Below are 17,407 nucleotides of genomic sequence, written 5' to 3'. Positions count from 1 at the left end.
TTTATTAACCTAATTGTTTAAGCCCTCTTCTCCACTTTACTCTCTCTCTCTCTCTCTCTCTCTCTCTCTCTCTGTGCAAATGATATGAAAGCTTGGAAAAAAACTCGCAGAACGTACAAAATATTCGTGGTCAATGGTGCATTTTCTTCAATTTCTACAGCGACAATAGAATGTGCATTTTCAGTCATGAAAATTGTAAAGACTAGATTGCGCAACAGGATCGATGATAATTTTCTTTTAAGCTACTTGTTAACCTATGTTGACAAAGACATTACTCGAGATTTTGATATAAATTCCATCATAGATGCTTTTTATATTATGAAAGAACGTCGAGCATAACTTTAGATGCCAAAGTAGATATGTAAAGCAAATAGTTGTTTTTTTGAAAATTAATATGGATTTACTAAAACATATCCAATTGTATTTTGATAATATTTTGTAATTATATACGATGAATGGAAACATCAAATTATATATTTTTGTGATATTTGGGTAGAAATTGATATTGTATATCACCCGCTCATTACAAATTTTTTGATTGCATATACACTCGCCCCCCCTCCCGATATTGGAATCCTGCGTCCGTCCCTGGGTGTGATAATTGTAGTTTACCCTCTCTATGGTTGGAACCTATGATTTATTCCAAACTTGTTTTATTGTTGAACTCTTATGATTGACTTCTGCTTGACATTGCAAACTTTGCGTCTGAATAGTGTTGGACAATCTTCATTGTATTCAAAAATAAATTATGTTTGTGTACTTAACAACAAACGGAATACAGAAGAAATAAAAGAAAGAAGAGAGTTTGTTTGATTACAAAAATCAAACTAGTAAATAAAATAAAATAACTAAAACGGATTTTTATTTTGTTACAAAAACAAAATCAAAATCTGAAACAGAAAAAATAATAAAACAAAAAAGTAATTTAATTACTTACCAAATTAATTTATTGAACAAATTTTTCTTATCAAATCCAGTGTTTAACACTGTGTCCTTAAGACAGATTTGTCATCTCCATGGTGCTTTCATATTGTGGACGTCTATCTCCGAGGATAAAATGATTAATCAACGAAAAATTGCAGCACTACAAAATTTTCGTACAACGAACACACTTAGTATATACATTCTTTCTCACAGAAAATTAATGGAATTAATGCAGCAAAATGTAGAGATGAATGGCAGCAGAGAAGTACAAAAATTAGAGTGAAAATCCAAATGAGGGACTGCCTATTTATATAGGTGGAGTGGTGGCTGTTTGGTTCTGTTCAATTTAAATTAAATAGGTACAGTACCTGTTCAATTTAAATTAAACAGATACAAATCTATTTGAACAGGTAAGACACTGCTTGGTTTGAATTTCAAACAGTTAAAAACCTGTTTTGGGTGGATTCGAATTTGAACAAACTCGGTTTGGATAGATACGAAACTGTACAGAATTTCTAAAAAGGTGCAAACCAAAATTTGAATTTTATTTCCAACCAGAATTTGAAATAAAAAAAAATAGACAGATTTTATTTCTAAATAAATAAAATAAATGCAAATGTTTTTGGCCCAAAAAGATAAGTATTGGGTCGGACAAGCCCAACCCAACCTCATACCTGCGCCTAGGCCTAGCCCAGCCCGTCTGCCCAGACGAGCGGCGATGCGCGTGTTTATTTTGGGTCCAATGGATCTAGCCCACTTTGCCCATCATCTCCCTCTCTACAAAACTTCAGTGCCCTTTGGGGCCTATCCCAAGTTCCAAACTCAAGCCTTATAAACCCACTCAAAGTTTGCCCCACCAAATCAATGTGGGACAAGCTTTAAACCAAACCTTAAGGAATTTCCACCAAAAACTCAATTTTCATAGAGCTCACTTTGGTTTCAATTTCTTATTCATCTGATAATGGTTTTGAGCAACCAAATATACTGCATGAATCACAACGCGGCATAGAACTCGTTACTACTTAGACCCGCCAACTTTGGCACATGGATCCCATCTAAAATTTAGACCAAAATTGAAAAAAAAATTTTTGGTAGTGTTTGGTAGAATTTTAGAATTATGATTCGAGAATAGAGTTGTATTTTAAGTTTGTGAGTTTTAGAATTATGAGTTTTGAAAAAAGTTTTAAATTGAGTAATGTGGCATATGATATTTGATATAAAAACTTATAACTCATAACCAAACACACAATCTAAAATTCTATTCAAAGCTCATAAAAAAATTTTAAAAAAATTCGCAAATATTTTTTTTATAATATAAAAATAACGGGTACAAAAAAAATGAACATTATTCCGATCAACCGGCGGGACGTCTGATTAGCCTAAATTTTTCTGCCTTGGAAAGAGTTTTCAAAAGTGAGTGTGGAATTAACTTTTAAAAACGCTAAACAAACATCACACTCACAAGTGAGTGTGGAATTATATTTTGAAAACTCTACCAAACGGAGCCTCTATTGTTTCAAAACTTTCAAAACTCATTTCTAATAAATAGTTTCATAGTTTCCTTTCTAGTGGCTTCCTTATTGATTTTTTTACTTTATTTGGTATAAATTTTGTCTTTTAGAGGAATTCTGCAAATGTCATTTGATTAGGTCTCGTTTGGGAATAGGTTAATTTAGTAATTTTTTGACTATTTGGTTAAAATATAAGCTAAAAAAAAATAGTATGTTTGGAATGATATTTTAGTTTTTTATAAAAAAATGTGCAAAAAAGTAGAGAGAAAAGAAAATCTTTGACTTTTTAATTTAAATTGTTGACTTTTTAATTTTTTTAGTGACTTTTTAACTTTTTGACTAAAAAAATCACTTGCCAAACGAGGCTCTAGAGATCCATCAAAATTTCTAATAGGACTGTTCAAAAATCCGTTCAAACCGGTAATTCGGACCAAACCAGACCGAATCATGCGGTTTGGTTCGGTTTTGGATTAAGAAATATGAGAACCGTAAAAACGGTTCGGTTAATGGATTTTATGAAAAAATCGCTGTTCGAACCGAACCGAACCGAATTTTAAAAGATATATATATATAATATCAAGTTTTATTTTTATTAATTGGTTTTTTATAATTTTAATGATATTAGGATGGTATAGATATGTAATATTAAGGCCAAGTTTGGCATGTCTTGCAAAAGATAAAAATTCAAAAAGTCATCTTCTTATTTAAGTCACATCACCTCTCTAATAAATCATTTGAAACTCAATCCAAACCCAATCCATATTTCATAAAAAGTCAAAAAGTGCACTTATTTAGATCATCCCAAACAATCCCATAATGCCTTAATATTATTAGTTTTTATCATGAGTTATATGTAATTAGTTTGAGTAATTATTTTTGCTAATATTAACAATTTATTCTTGCGTAAATAGAAATTTTTGGAACCGTAAATCAAGCCGAAACCGAACCGTTTTTTCGGTTTGGTTCTGGTTCGCTTTTACAAGTATAACAGTCTGGTCTGGTTCTCAAAATCACAAAACCGTTAAGATCAGTTCGGTTCTTAAATTTTCTCAAAATCGAATCAATCCAGACAACGTACACCCCTAATTATTAGAAAAATGCTTGGGATCACTAATTAGTGCTCCCACTAATTAGGTGACGGTGGGTCCCGTCATTAATGATGTGATGTTTTGGTCTTGGAGTTGTATTTTTTTTTTACTTTTTTAATGTATTAGTGCTATTAGTGGTAATATTTTTAGTGGGATGAATCATTGTTGTAATTTTTAATGTTCAAAAAAAAAAAAAAAAAAAACCCCAAATCAATCTGTCTGTCTCTGTCTCTGTCTCTGTCTCTGTCTCTCTCTCTCTCTCTCTCTCTCCCTAAACCCTGCTTCGTCTTCGTCTGCTTGTCTTCCTGATGAAGCTTTCGCGCTCGAGCTCAATCTATTATCAAAAAGTGTTAAGAGATTTCTTTAGCTCATCCTCGATCCTAAACTCTTCATCAATTGCAAGGTCTGATTCACTCTACAGAAGGATATCCCCACTTGGCGATCCTAGGGTTTCGGTGGTTCCCGTGCTCGATCAATGGGTCCGAGAAGGAAGGCCTGTCGACCGACAACACATTCGATTCATCATCAAAGAGTTGAACCACTACAAACGGTTCAAACACTCTCTTGAGGTTCCACTCTCTCTCTCATTAAATGATCGCAAGAAATACATAATCAATATTTGGGAGAAATTTATGGGCCATAATTTATGTATTTTGAATTATGTATGCATTCATTTTAGGGTTTATAATATAAATTGCCAGTTTGAAGCAAATGGTTCGGTTTACTCAGCATTTGGAATTTTACTTGTTTCACCCTTGAAATGTAGCTTGAAATATGCTTAGTGCTGGATTGGTGAATGATTTTAAGGGAAGGCATTGCCAATTAGCGGCCTTCTTTAGTTAGAAATACATTGGTGAATAGGTGATAGTGCAAATAGAGGCATGGCTGCGGCGCCACATACATTGGCTTTGAAATTTTTTTTAAAGAAAATAATCATATGTATAGGTAAAATTGACCCTACTACAATTAGCTTAGAGCAACTAGACCCTTTAAGAAAAAAAATTTAAGTCATCTCTATATTTGTCCAAGCCCTACTACAAACGACTATAGATATAGGTTTTTTTTATACTAGCTTATATATATATATATATATATAAATTTTTCCTATAATTTTTGTCTCAACGGATCTATAGTTGGTTATATATGAATTTATATGCATGCATCTTGTGTTATTGATTGATGTAGGGGGTTTTGTTTTTAGGGTCTTGTTTCTAATCTTATTTTATATAATGATTTAGTAATATAAATGTGGGTTTTTTTTTTTTTTTTTTTTTTTTTTTTTTTTTTAATGGTTGTAGATTTCAATAGATGGTTGTATTAGATTCCTTGAATCAATTTCATAACTACATTGTTGGTATGTGCTCCATTGGCAAGCTTTTAGAACTAAAATAAATTAGTGAGCTTGCTAGAAAATTGGTACAGAAAAATAGAGATATTGTATATCCATTACTTATATACTTGTAAAATTAACTTTGTTTTTTGGGCAACGAAATTCATAAAAAATGGGCAAAGTCCATTTTACCCACACGTGCTTTTGGACTAAACTACACAATTAACTCTTCCTCTGTAAATAGAAAATACCACCTCTTTTAATATAATCTTTTCTTGTATATATGTATATATATATATTGCAAGCATAAATTTCATATCATCTCATTCATATTCCTGTAATGTCATAATTTCAGGCACCAAATTCATATCTAATCTTTTTTTCTCAGATATCTGAATGGATGAGTGACAAAAGGTATATTCCCCTTTCAATTGCTGATGTTACCACCCGGCTGAATTTGATCTTACGTGTTTATGGCCTAGAACAAGTAGAGAATTATTTCAATAATATCCCACAAAAATTAAAACAGTTTGAGGTGTATACTGCTCTTCTCAACTGCTATGCCCACAAAAAATCCATTGACAAAGCAGAGTCTGTCATGCAAAAGTTAAGGGATATGGGGTGTGCTAAGACACCATTAAGTTACACTATTTTGATGAATCTCTATTATCAAACGGGAAGCAAAGAAAAACTGGATGCCTTGATGCATGAAATGGAAAAGAAGGGCATTTGTTATGACAACTATACGCTCACAATCCGCTTAAGTGCATATGCTGCCACTTCTGACAGTGAGGGAATCAATAATATCATGACAAAGATGGAATCTGATCCTCGAATCATTCTGGACTGTAACACTTATGGTGTTGCTGCAATCGGTACTTGAAAGTTGGGCTCCTAGACAAGGCTTTGGAAATGCTGAAGAAATTGGAGGGATTAACAACCACCACAAAAAGGATATGTGTTGCATTTAATGTTCTCCTCAAACTATATGCAGAAGCCGGCAAGAAAGATGAGTTGTACCGGATCTGGAATCTGTACAAGGAAAAGGAGAAAATATACAACAAGGGCTATATAAGCATGCTGAGCTCGCTATTGAAGTTCAATGACATTGAAGGTGCTGAGAAGATTTTTTAGGAGTGGGAATCGAGATGTTTATCCTATGATTTCCGTATTCCAAACTTCTTAATTGATGCTTATTTCAGAAATGGTCTTTTGGGGAAGGCTGAAGCCCTTTTAAACAAGGGAATAGAAAAAGGGGGTAATCCTTTGGTTAGTACATGGTGTTATTTAGCTGGTGGGTATCTTGAACACGATCAAGTTCCAAAAGCAGTGGAAGCGTTGAAAAAAGCAATTGTAGTAGATTTGCCTAGTTCAAACCCCAACAAGGATGCCTTGGTGTCCTGTTTGGAATACTTGGAAGGGCAGGGAGACATGGACCGAACAGAGGAGTTCATAAGTTTGTTGACGATTCAGGGTATCTTTTCAGCAGTAATTCACGACAAATTGTTCAACTATATTAAGGATAAGAAATAACCAATTAACAACGCAATGCAAAGCCCCTGTTTGAATCAATGGAAATTTTGACATTGAAGTCAGAGAAATTCATAGATCACTAAGGTATTTTTTCATCTCAAGTATTTTACTTGAAGCAACCATGCCCAGTTCATAGTATCATGTTAATTGCTCTGAAAAGTTCACCTTGTTTTCATTCTATTGAAGCTTATGAGCAGTGACGGTGTTGGGTCCCCATGGTAAGTTTTTCATGTATTTGTTATTCACCTTCGTGAAATGCTCTCTTGTCCTTCTATGTTGACCTAGTTTTCTGGGCTAGCATACAAGCTAGGCTACCCTTTACAGCATGAAATGGATTGAATTAAACCATGTCACATATTGAACCCAATGGTGCTGGTAAAGACCCTTGTAGGATAATATAATGCAAGTAAAATTCAAGAAGATTTTTGATAATGGCTTGAAGATATACCTATCTAAATCCTATTCTTGAACTTCAAGGTTGATTTGTAATACTTATGTGTACTTGTAGGATAATTAATTATTTGGAGTTGAATCTTTTATGTTGCAATGGTCTACCTTGATTGATACATGGTTTGGAGGATTGAGATTGGTAAATATTGCGGGAGCTCATATGGGCCTCATCTATTTGTTTTTATTGCCCCCCTAATAGTTTTTTTCTTCTTTTTTATTTTTATTTTTATTTTTCCTCTTATAGTACACTATATTCTACAGTACATCTACTCCTATGGTATACAATTCCATCTTTGATTTTGTTTAATGCTAATCTTGATTTAATCACATAGTATTATCAATCCTAAACAGTACTAAAAAAATCTAGTTCAAGTACCAAACATAGCTTACATGTTTAGTGTTTTACCTTTCTTTTAACTATGTTATTATGCAAGGTTTACATATGATTTGCATATAGGGGGATTGAAAATGAACAGGTGATGAAGAAATATGAGAATTACATAGATGAGCAAACAATAGTTGAAGCTTTTTATTATTTTTATTTTTTTCAGAAGATAGACTTAAAAATTCCAAGGGGGATTAATAGCAAAATTGTTTTGACTATTTATTACGCCATCTAACATTGAAGAAAAAGAATGGCAGCCTTTCAGGATAGTGGATCTGAGGATAGTTTTAGGGTTTTGTGAGAAACCTCCAAGTGTAAGGGTCATGATGCTGCAAACTGATGTCAAAATCCTTAAATACAACAACACTACGAAAAAACAAAACAAGAGCGGATTATTGAGGATAGCTACACGGGAACTTTCTATTCTTGAATTGCCTTGTTTTTTTTGTGTTTTCGTTTTTGTTTTTGTTGTCTTTCAGGTTTTGTTTGATGCCTGGTGTGTTGGCATTCTATGGTTCTTGCTGCAGTTTTGGCGCTCTTGGTGGCAATTTTAAGTTCTATGGTTCTCAGTGCAGTTTTTTTTGTGTGTTTTTATACAAAATTGACAGCCAGTGGCAATGGGATTGTTAAAAATTACTAAAAAAGTCAAAACTTGCCAAAAAGAGTTAATCATATACTCAGTCATTCATGTATTTTTTTGGGAGATAAATTATGATGGTAGTCTTTATATTTTACTCCTTCTGACATTTTAATCTTTGTACTTTTAATTGGCTCGATTTTGATCGTGAATTTATGATTTTATCTCGATTTGGTCTATTATTACAACTCTTAACATTTTTTTTATGAAAAGTATGCATATAAGTGTCTCATGCTATAATTTAAGGGTTAAATTATAAACTTAACCTTAGCTAATTTAGTGATAATTTTTTTTAAAAAAAATACTAACGATATTATTAATTAGATTAAATTAAAACAAAATTTAAAATTAAATATTAAAATTGAGCCAATTGAAAGTGTAGGAACTTAAATGACACAAAGAGTGAAATATAGAGACTACCGGAGCAATTTGTCCTTTGTTTTTTTTCTTCATAAAACTAAGGTCCTTTTTTATAACACTTATAAGTCAATTTATTTAACTTTTTTTAGCTTATTTGAAACTCTCTCTTTTTTATATATATATGCACAAGGGAGCCCTTATCTCTTTTGCCTTAATTATAACTTTTGAGAACATTTTAGATATTTGTACAACAAAAACGTTATATGATAACTAATTTGACCAAACACAATCAACTTTTTCTTACAGGTTATGAAAAGCTATACCAATATTATTTTAAATCTTTTAAATTAATAATTTTAAAAGCTATAATTATAAAAATTAACTTATAAGTGATATCAAACTAGGCTTAATTTTTTTAATTATTTCAACTACATTAATTTTTGGGTAAATTACACTTACCTTTTCTGAGATTTTTGACAAATACAAGGATTTTTCTTGTGATTTCAATAATTATAGAAACATCCTTTGCTTTTGGTGATAATATTAAGATTCTCCCAATCTGTTAATTTAGCACAAATGTCGTTACATAAATATTATTAAAGATTCATGCATAGTTTAACTTCATCGCCTAATAGTTTATATAGAATAATGCTATATGCACTAATTAGTGTACTGATCTCACTCATTATACAAGTTATAAATATCAAAAACTTCTTAAATTATACTACATCATCAATTGGTACACTAGTTAGTATACTAATTGGTGCATATAATACCACCGGTTTATATAAGACCCTAATAATTAATACAATACTTATAAGACTTATTTTACACTATATAAATAACAAAATATTTATTAATTTTAATTAATGCATTTATTATTTAAATTTCTTTTTTTTTTCTTTTTTTCTTTTTTTCTTTTTTTTAAGTTGAAACAAATTGATTAATTTTTTTCCCCAGCAATTTGTTCTACTTATTTATTTGTATGTAAGAAAAAATTATTTATCCTTAAATTGTTAAAGATACTATTAACAAACTTCAATTTTTATCTTTGAGTTATTAAATTTTTAGTCGATGCATATTTAAAAAAACACAACTTATTCTTATATGATTAAAAAAATTAAAAAATAAGTATAGAAGTAAAAAAAAAACCTAATCACCTCACAATAAATTAAAATTAGTTAATAGGAAATGAAAGATTAAGAAATCATTTGAGAATAATAAACAATTCAAACAATTTTTCATTTCTTACCCCTAAAAATAAAATTAATCTTCACTTGAATGGAGAAATTATTTTAGAATACTAAAATACTCAATTAATTTGTTGTATGATACTTAAAATATATTTCTCCGTCTTTATTTTTTTTTTTTCATTTAAACTAGTTTTATTAAATTAAATCTTAAAATTAATTTCTCACCTTCATTAATGGTTAAATTTTTACTTTATTTTTTAATTTCTCACCTTTATTTTGTTCTATTGTTATTTATAGCGAAGTATTATTATTTAAATTATGTAATTTTACTTATTCCGTATATCTAATACTCATATAATTTTATTGACAATACTGAGAAATCAACCTCTAATACTAATTTTAATTTTAGGTATAGGAAATAGCAAATTGTTTGAATTTTTTATTATTCTCAAATGATTTCTTAATCTTTCATTTCCTATAAACTAATTTTACTTTATTGTGAGGTGATTAAATTTTTTTACTTCAATTTTTATTTTTTAATATTTTTAATCATGTAAAAAATATTAACCTACTTTTTTAAAAAAAAATATGCATCGATTAGAAATTTAATGATTCAAAGATAAAAATTAAAATTTGAGAATAATATATGATTGAGAAAAGATTAAATAATATTTTTTTTTTACATATCAATAAATAAGTAATGCAAATTGCTGGGAGAAAATAAATCTATTTATTTTAACTTTAAAAAAATCAAATTATAAATGCATTTCTTAAAATAACAAATTTTAGGTTATTTATGTAGTGTGGAATAAGTATTATATTAAATTACTAGGATATTATCTAACATTAATTTTAGAGAGATTATTTATTTTTAAGTATTTTACCAATAAAAATTAATTTTTTTTAGATTAAATGATTTAATAATGTCTTAAAAATTTAAATATTTTATTTAATATTGCATGAAATTTAAGAATTTTATTAAATAATGGTAAAATATGTATGATTTCTTGATAATATATATGCAAAATCTCAAGGGAGACGAGTAAAATTTCTCATTTCAATAGATAAAGTAATTAGTGGGCAATTTCATCATTTTTGATATGACATTAGTATGGTATCAGTAAATTCTGTTAAATAACTTAAAAGTGAAGGAATCTTTAACAGTTTCAAAAATAAAGAAGGTTAGTGTAATTATTAAACCATGGGAAAGGTAGTTGTAATTATTCAGAATGGCAACGAGGCGTGGCGGGGGACTACACTCCCTGTCTCCGATCCTTGAAGCTATAAAATTCCTCGTTCCCACCCCTTAATGGAGATCAGGTTTCTTCGACCCCGAACCATCCCTGTACAAAAACAACAAAAATCAACGAAGAAAATGAAGAGCAGAAAGGAGAGAGAAAAGAGAAAGTAGAGAGACAGGCGGCAACAGATAAATCAGATCATATATATATATTGATCAAGATTTTTTTAAAAAAATCATAGATCTGTTCAAAAAAACCCCAGATCTGTTGAAACCCTAAAAGAAAAAATTTAGATATGTTGAACAGGTAAAACCCTAACAATAATACCCTAACAACAAAATCAGATCTACATATATATATATATATATATTTAAATTGATTAAGATTTTTCAAAAAATATCATAGATCTGTTCGAAAAAACCATAGAATAGACGCGAATGAAGCTGGTGATCGATGAGTCACGTTATTGCAATGGTGTGCGATGACAGTGGTGGCAGGATCACCTTTGGAGGCGACGATGATAGAGTAAAAAGTAGATTGGCGGAGTGAAGGGGGAAGAGAGAGAGAGAGACGTTAAGAGAAAGGAGATTGGTGGCGAGTGAAGAAGATCAGCGATGGAGGAGAGAGTGGAGAGTGGAGAGTGAAGAAGATCGGCGGTGAAGAAGAGAGAGAGAGAGAGAGAGAGAGAGAGAGAGAGAGAAATGAGGGATTCAACGATGTATGTAAGTGGGAGCGGCTGAAAACAAGATTTAGAAATATATGATATATATGGGGATGTTCGGGGTTTACTCGAGGCGGGGCCGGGGGAACCAATCCCTGTCCCCGGCTCGAAAACCATTAGGGATTCAATTTTCAATATCATTCCCGGCCTCATGGGAAGTAATTTTCGGAAAAAACCCGTTCTAATCGGGATTGGGTCCCTAGCTAGTCGGGTTCAAATTGTCATCCCTAGTAATTATTTGAAATTTTAGAGGAGGTAAGTGTAACTTACCTTTAATTTTTTTACCTCATAAAAAGTTAAAAGAAAATTAAAAATAAACAGAATAAAAAATTCCAAACGAGTTCTCATTTCCAGTGCTCTAGTTTTTATGTTTAAGTGGCTAGATGATAGGGTTAGTTGCATGTCCACACCTCCTCAACTCTGATGGTTGTTTTTTTCCTTTACGGTGCATCTTTTATTTACTTGTAATTCTTTTCAATTTTCAATGCAACTCTTTTCTTTGACTCCTTCCTCAAAAAAATAAAATAATAATAATATAAAAAATTAAAAAAAATTACAAAAGCATGAGGGATCAAATAACTATATAATATGTGATCTGAAAAGCAGTGATCGTTGTAACGAACTATAAGGTCTAAACACAGTCCAAAGCCATAATTCATGTTTGTCCATGTTGATGATGATATAAGTATTAGAATATTAATGTGAAGACACTTGAAAAGTGTGGTTTTTGTTGTGTAATATTTGGATAACCATCAAAAAAATGTAATTGAAATTCTAATGAGTTTTTGGACTAAAGTGGAAATAGGGAAAAGTTTTACCATATGGAAAGTGTGGTATGCCATATGATAAATCATATGATGTGGTGAATAGTGGTGAATAGTGAGAGTTTTATCACCTATAAATAAGTGAGCTTGCCTAGTAATGAAGATATAGAATAAACTATTTATTTTTTCTTCCATTGTGGCTCTTTTTTTTTTTTTTTTCTTTAGTTTTATAACAGGTTATCAACACAAGATTCTGACCAGCTGAGAAGGAAAAGTGGAATCACATACAAGTAAGGTTAGTGTAGTTTTTTTTTTTTTTTTTTTTACAAAGTGGTTGATATAAGTATAAATAAATTCTGAATAAATATTTTATAATAGCGATTCATAATAAGGCTAATTCTATATTTTTCTTAATATATTCATGTAATACTAAATATATTATTATTGTTGTGTTGAGTATACAAATATGTCAAATCCTTCAAAATCAGAATTCATAGATCTTGATATTTTGGAAAATTTATTTAATATTTGATATTGAGATCCACCTTGAGGTAATGGATCTTGGAGATACCATTAAAAATGAAAATGAAACATCCCTAAAGGATTGCACAAAAGCAATAATATTCATTCGCTACCATCTCCAAGAAGAATTAAAATTAAATGCCCCATAATAATAGATTCACTATTTTTGTTTAATAATTTGAAGGAGAAATACAAGTACTAGAAGACCGTAAACCTTCCAAAAAACTCCCTATAATTGATTGCACCTGAAGTTGCAAAATTATAAATCAGTTAATGAGTACAATCTATAAAATATGTGTTGAAATATTCATGCTAATAATATGCTCCTGTAGTAGCAATATAAAGAGCATCAATCTACAAAATACTCTGAATTGAATTCAGCCTTCTTGTAGCTGAACAAACTAAACAACTTTTATTGAAAAATCATCAATCCCGCCCTATTGGCTCTATTTCATTCCCTGAAGTGAATGAGGTTGCATTTCATAGTCGTGGACAAGGGAGAAGTCATGGTTTTGGGCATGACTGAAGTAAAATTACAGAATCTGTAGGGGACATGTTCAAAAACGTTTGAGCAAAAATATTATGCCATTCCACCTGAAGTGGAATAATCATGAGATATCACAGGAAAAAGGAAAAAGCTTACATAATAGAATCTCCCAAGAATGATGTATGTATGTTTGCATGTATTCATGTCGCATATGCGTGCATATTGCATGGCAAATAAATCTATTAAAAAAGAGAGTGATTACTACGCATAAATAATTATTGTTCATCTTTTTTCACCCGGAAGTTCACTATTCATCATATTCATCATTATGCATTCTTTTGACAATTTTCTCAAAATACCATTCATCAACAGTATTTTACTATTGAAATCTTTTCCACTTAAAGCGTTTGCATTCAAAATAACAAGACTCAATAAAAGAAAAAAGAAAAGAATATTGATAACAAAAATGTTCACACTGATTTCTGAATATTATATATTTGTTTTAGTTAAGTTTTTGGAATTTATATTTTTTTGTTTGATCATGTTTTGAAAGCGATGATTAGCTATCTATATACATGGATTGTATTGATATATTGACTAAATCTTAAATATTGAGTAAAATATTAATTTAGTGGACAGTATAAAGACACCCATAATCTTTTGTAATGAAAAACATTTGACGATGATAAAAGCTAATGTAAAATCTCAGGTTTTACAAACTTGATTGAAAACTCTAGAAGAGCCAATATTATGATTGTCAAATGGAATCAAATTTGATATTGATGAAGTATATTCTACCAGATCCAGAAGACATCCGTTAAGTTTTAAAGATATATGTCGTATTGGTTATTGAAACTATAAATAAAGGTAAAGAAGAATATCTATTTATTGCTTCTATTGTAGTTGCTTGATATTCATATGAGTTGTATAATACAACAATAAAAGCAATTGAATCAAATGTTAAGATACACCAGAAAGTGCTCTAACTTAATGTACCAAAAGTGTTATAATCCAAAAAAGCGTTCATATTAGGGCATGATTACCCTGAGCATCCGGGATCTATAAGGATGTATTGAATTTTTAAAAATTCAAATAAGACATCCATTAAAGAACCAGAAGATTCTTTTACCAAGAGATTATCCATCAAGTGATTGACCATGTTCTGTCTGTTCACTGAGAAAATTAATTATTAGACTATACCATTCATATCTATATGGAGTATTCATTATTTCATGATTTTGATAGATATATTAACTAGATAGTCTTATTTGTAACACACCTTTTAGTGATTATTGCATACATGTTGGTATTGATGTCAAGCATCCTGCTACCCATGTTCATACTCAAAATGGTATAGTTTAATATTTAATTAAATGGCTTTAGTTGATCGCTCAACATTTTCTTATGAAAAATAAATTATCTATTTCAGCATGGGGTCGTGCTAGACCAATTGTATGCATGAGTACTCACCATTATAGCTTGTATTTGGTCAACCATCAAATATTATTTATTTAGAATGTTTGGTTATGCTTTATATGTTTTTATTGCAAATGAATCCTCAACGTAAACTTGGAGTTTATGTTAGTTTTGATTCTCCATCTATTATTAGATATCTAGAATCCTTAACATGCGATGGATTTAGAGCATGTTTTGAGGATTGTCATTTTGATAAAACAGTCTTCCCATCATCAGGGAGAGAAAAGTCGTAGCCTGAAACTCGACGTGAAATCACTTGAAATAATTTGATGTTATCTTATCTTGATTTTCGTACTAATCAATGTGAACTAGAAGTTCAAAGGATTATTTGTTTGTCAAGTATAAGCAAATCAATTACTAGATGCCTTCACCAACACTAAAAATATAATAAAATCCTATATTCTAGCTTCTAATGCTCCAACAGGAATTGATGCTCCTGAAAGACAATCTGCTAGTATAGCTGTAAATGTATCTAAGTCACGCTAGAAGCGTGGTAGATCTTTCAATGCAAAAGGCAAGGTTTCTTGAAAGAAGTGGACAATTGGTATTCCTAAAGAGATCATATCTAGCGCTCCTGAAAAGGCTATATCCGCACTCCTGAAGAGGTGCTCCAGAAGAGACTATACCTAGCACTCTTGAAGAGGCTAAACCCACAAAAAATTCTTAGTACTTCTAGAGAGGCTAGACCCACAAAACAGACTATTATAATAAATCTATATAAATCTCCTACTTATAAACCTCTTAAAGTAGAGCCTCCAGAAGACGAATCTCCTGAAGAGTTATCCCCTGAAGTGGAATCTCCTAAAGAGTTATCTTCTGAAGTGGAACCTCCTGAAGAGTTATCCCTTGAAGTGGAAAAGATACCTGAAAATAATGAAATCTCAATACATTATATAAGTACCAGAGATATTAGTGATAGAAATTAAACTGCTGTCGACAACATATTTTCGTTTAAAGTTGCTCTTGATATTACCAGAAGTAATGGTGGAAGCATTACCAAAAGTGATGATAATAATAAACCACAAACCATCAAAGAATGATGGCATAGAAATAATTGGCGAATCTGGAAAGAAGCAATACAAGTAGAATTAAACTCACTTACAAAAACGTAAAGTATTTGGACTTGTAGTCTGGCCCGCTGAAAGGACATAACCTGTCAAATATAAGTGGGAATTATTGGATATAAATGGGTATTTGTGTTACAACGCAATGAGAAAAATGAAATTGTTAGATATAATGCGCAACTTATAGTGTAAGGTTTCTTGTAGAAACTTAGTATTGACTATGAGAAAATTTATTCACTCGTAATGAATGCAATTGTATTTAGATTTCTCATCAGGTTAGAAATCATAGAAAATTTAGATATGCTTTTAATGGATATGGTTACAACATATTGATCGATCACTAGACAGTGATATATATATATATATATATAAGTCCCTGAAGGATTTAAGGTGCCAAAAGCATTTAATTCAAAACCCGAAAGTGAGGAACCTGAATTTGCAATTGTTACAATATATTTTGAAGTTTTGAATCATGTGGAACTCCAGAAGAGCTTACATAAAATGCAGAATATTTAAAATGAATTTGAAATGAAAGATCTTAGCAAAACAAAATTTTGTATCGGTCTACAAATCAAACATTTGCCAAATAAAATTCTTGTTCATCAATTAAAAAGTTATGAAGCACCTTTATATGAAAAAAGCTCACCCATTAATTACTCCAATGGTTTTTTCGCCCTCCGAAAGATGGTGAAGAAATTCTTGGACCTGAAGTTCTATATCTCAATGCAGTTAGTACTGTTATGTGTCTTATAAATTGTACTAGGCCCAATATTACATTTGCAGTCAATTTGTTAGCAACATATATTTCTATATCAACCCGAAGACATTGGAATGAGTAAAGCAAATATTATGTTATTTCCGTGGAATAACCGATATGGGTTTTTTTTCAAGTCGCAGCTAATTGGATATGCAAATGTTGGACACCTTTTTGATCCACATAAAACAAATCACAAATTAGATATGTTTTTATCCCTGAAAATATTGCTATATCTGGGTTATCAGTAAACAAACATTGATGAATACTTTTTCAAATCATTTAAAGATACTTGCAATTCATGAAGCATGTAACGCCTCTAGAATAGTTATAATAATCCAACTCCAAACATTAGTAAAAATGATATAGATAAAGTAAGAAACTTTCATTAATCAGAGGTAATTTACAAAAGGTGACACGTGCGATATACATTCATAAATCGTTCATCCTGAATCTACAACATGTGTTACAAGATGGAATAAAAAATGAAAGCTAAACAGATATTCACATGCCTTAAAGGCTTACATCTTTCCAAGACTGTGCTTGGTTACAACAAAATGAGTTATAAGCTCCGTACAAATAAAGCCCTAGGCTTGTACAAAAAATAAATACAAAATAAATAAAAGTGAGCCTTCAGCTCTACAATCCTCCCAAGCTAAGTCATTGGTAGAGGCATATCACCAGTACCTAAAAATGTTTGTTTTTTTTCTTTTTTTCCCAAGTAGGGTGAGCAAAGGCCCAGTAGAAACAATCTAACACAATTTATGAATCTGAACAAAGATATAAGTATAATGTACATATACAATGCCTGTGATAAAATCATTCATATCCTACAAGAATGATAATATACCAAGTTTTATATCTCAATCCCTTTTATCTCAATTCATTTCAACTCAATTCACGAATCAAATTCATTGTTATTCAAACAACCCAACTGAGGCTACAACTCAGTGGTTATCAATATATC

At 30.7% G+C, this 17,407-nt stretch overlaps 1 non-coding gene across 1 annotated transcript; it reads left to right on the top strand.

Moving 5' to 3' along the window:
• The first annotated feature begins 3,727 nt into the window (after positions 1-3,727).
• On the top strand, positions 3,728-6,930 carry LOC114313568 (uncharacterized). Its single transcript, XR_014340496.1, has 2 exons — positions 3,728-4,092; positions 5,242-6,930. It is a non-coding gene; the product is annotated as an uncharacterized LOC114313568 (transcript).
• The last annotated feature ends 10,477 nt before the right edge of the window (positions 6,931-17,407 follow it).

This window comes from Camellia sinensis, chromosome 9 (genome assembly GCF_055761805.1).
Source record: "Camellia sinensis isolate YWXY chromosome 9, ASM5576180v1, whole genome shotgun sequence".
NCBI lineage: Eukaryota > Viridiplantae > Streptophyta > Magnoliopsida > Ericales > Theaceae > Camellia > Camellia sinensis.
Note: the sequence above shows the minus strand (reverse complement) of the source record. Positions and strands in the feature narration are given on the sequence as shown.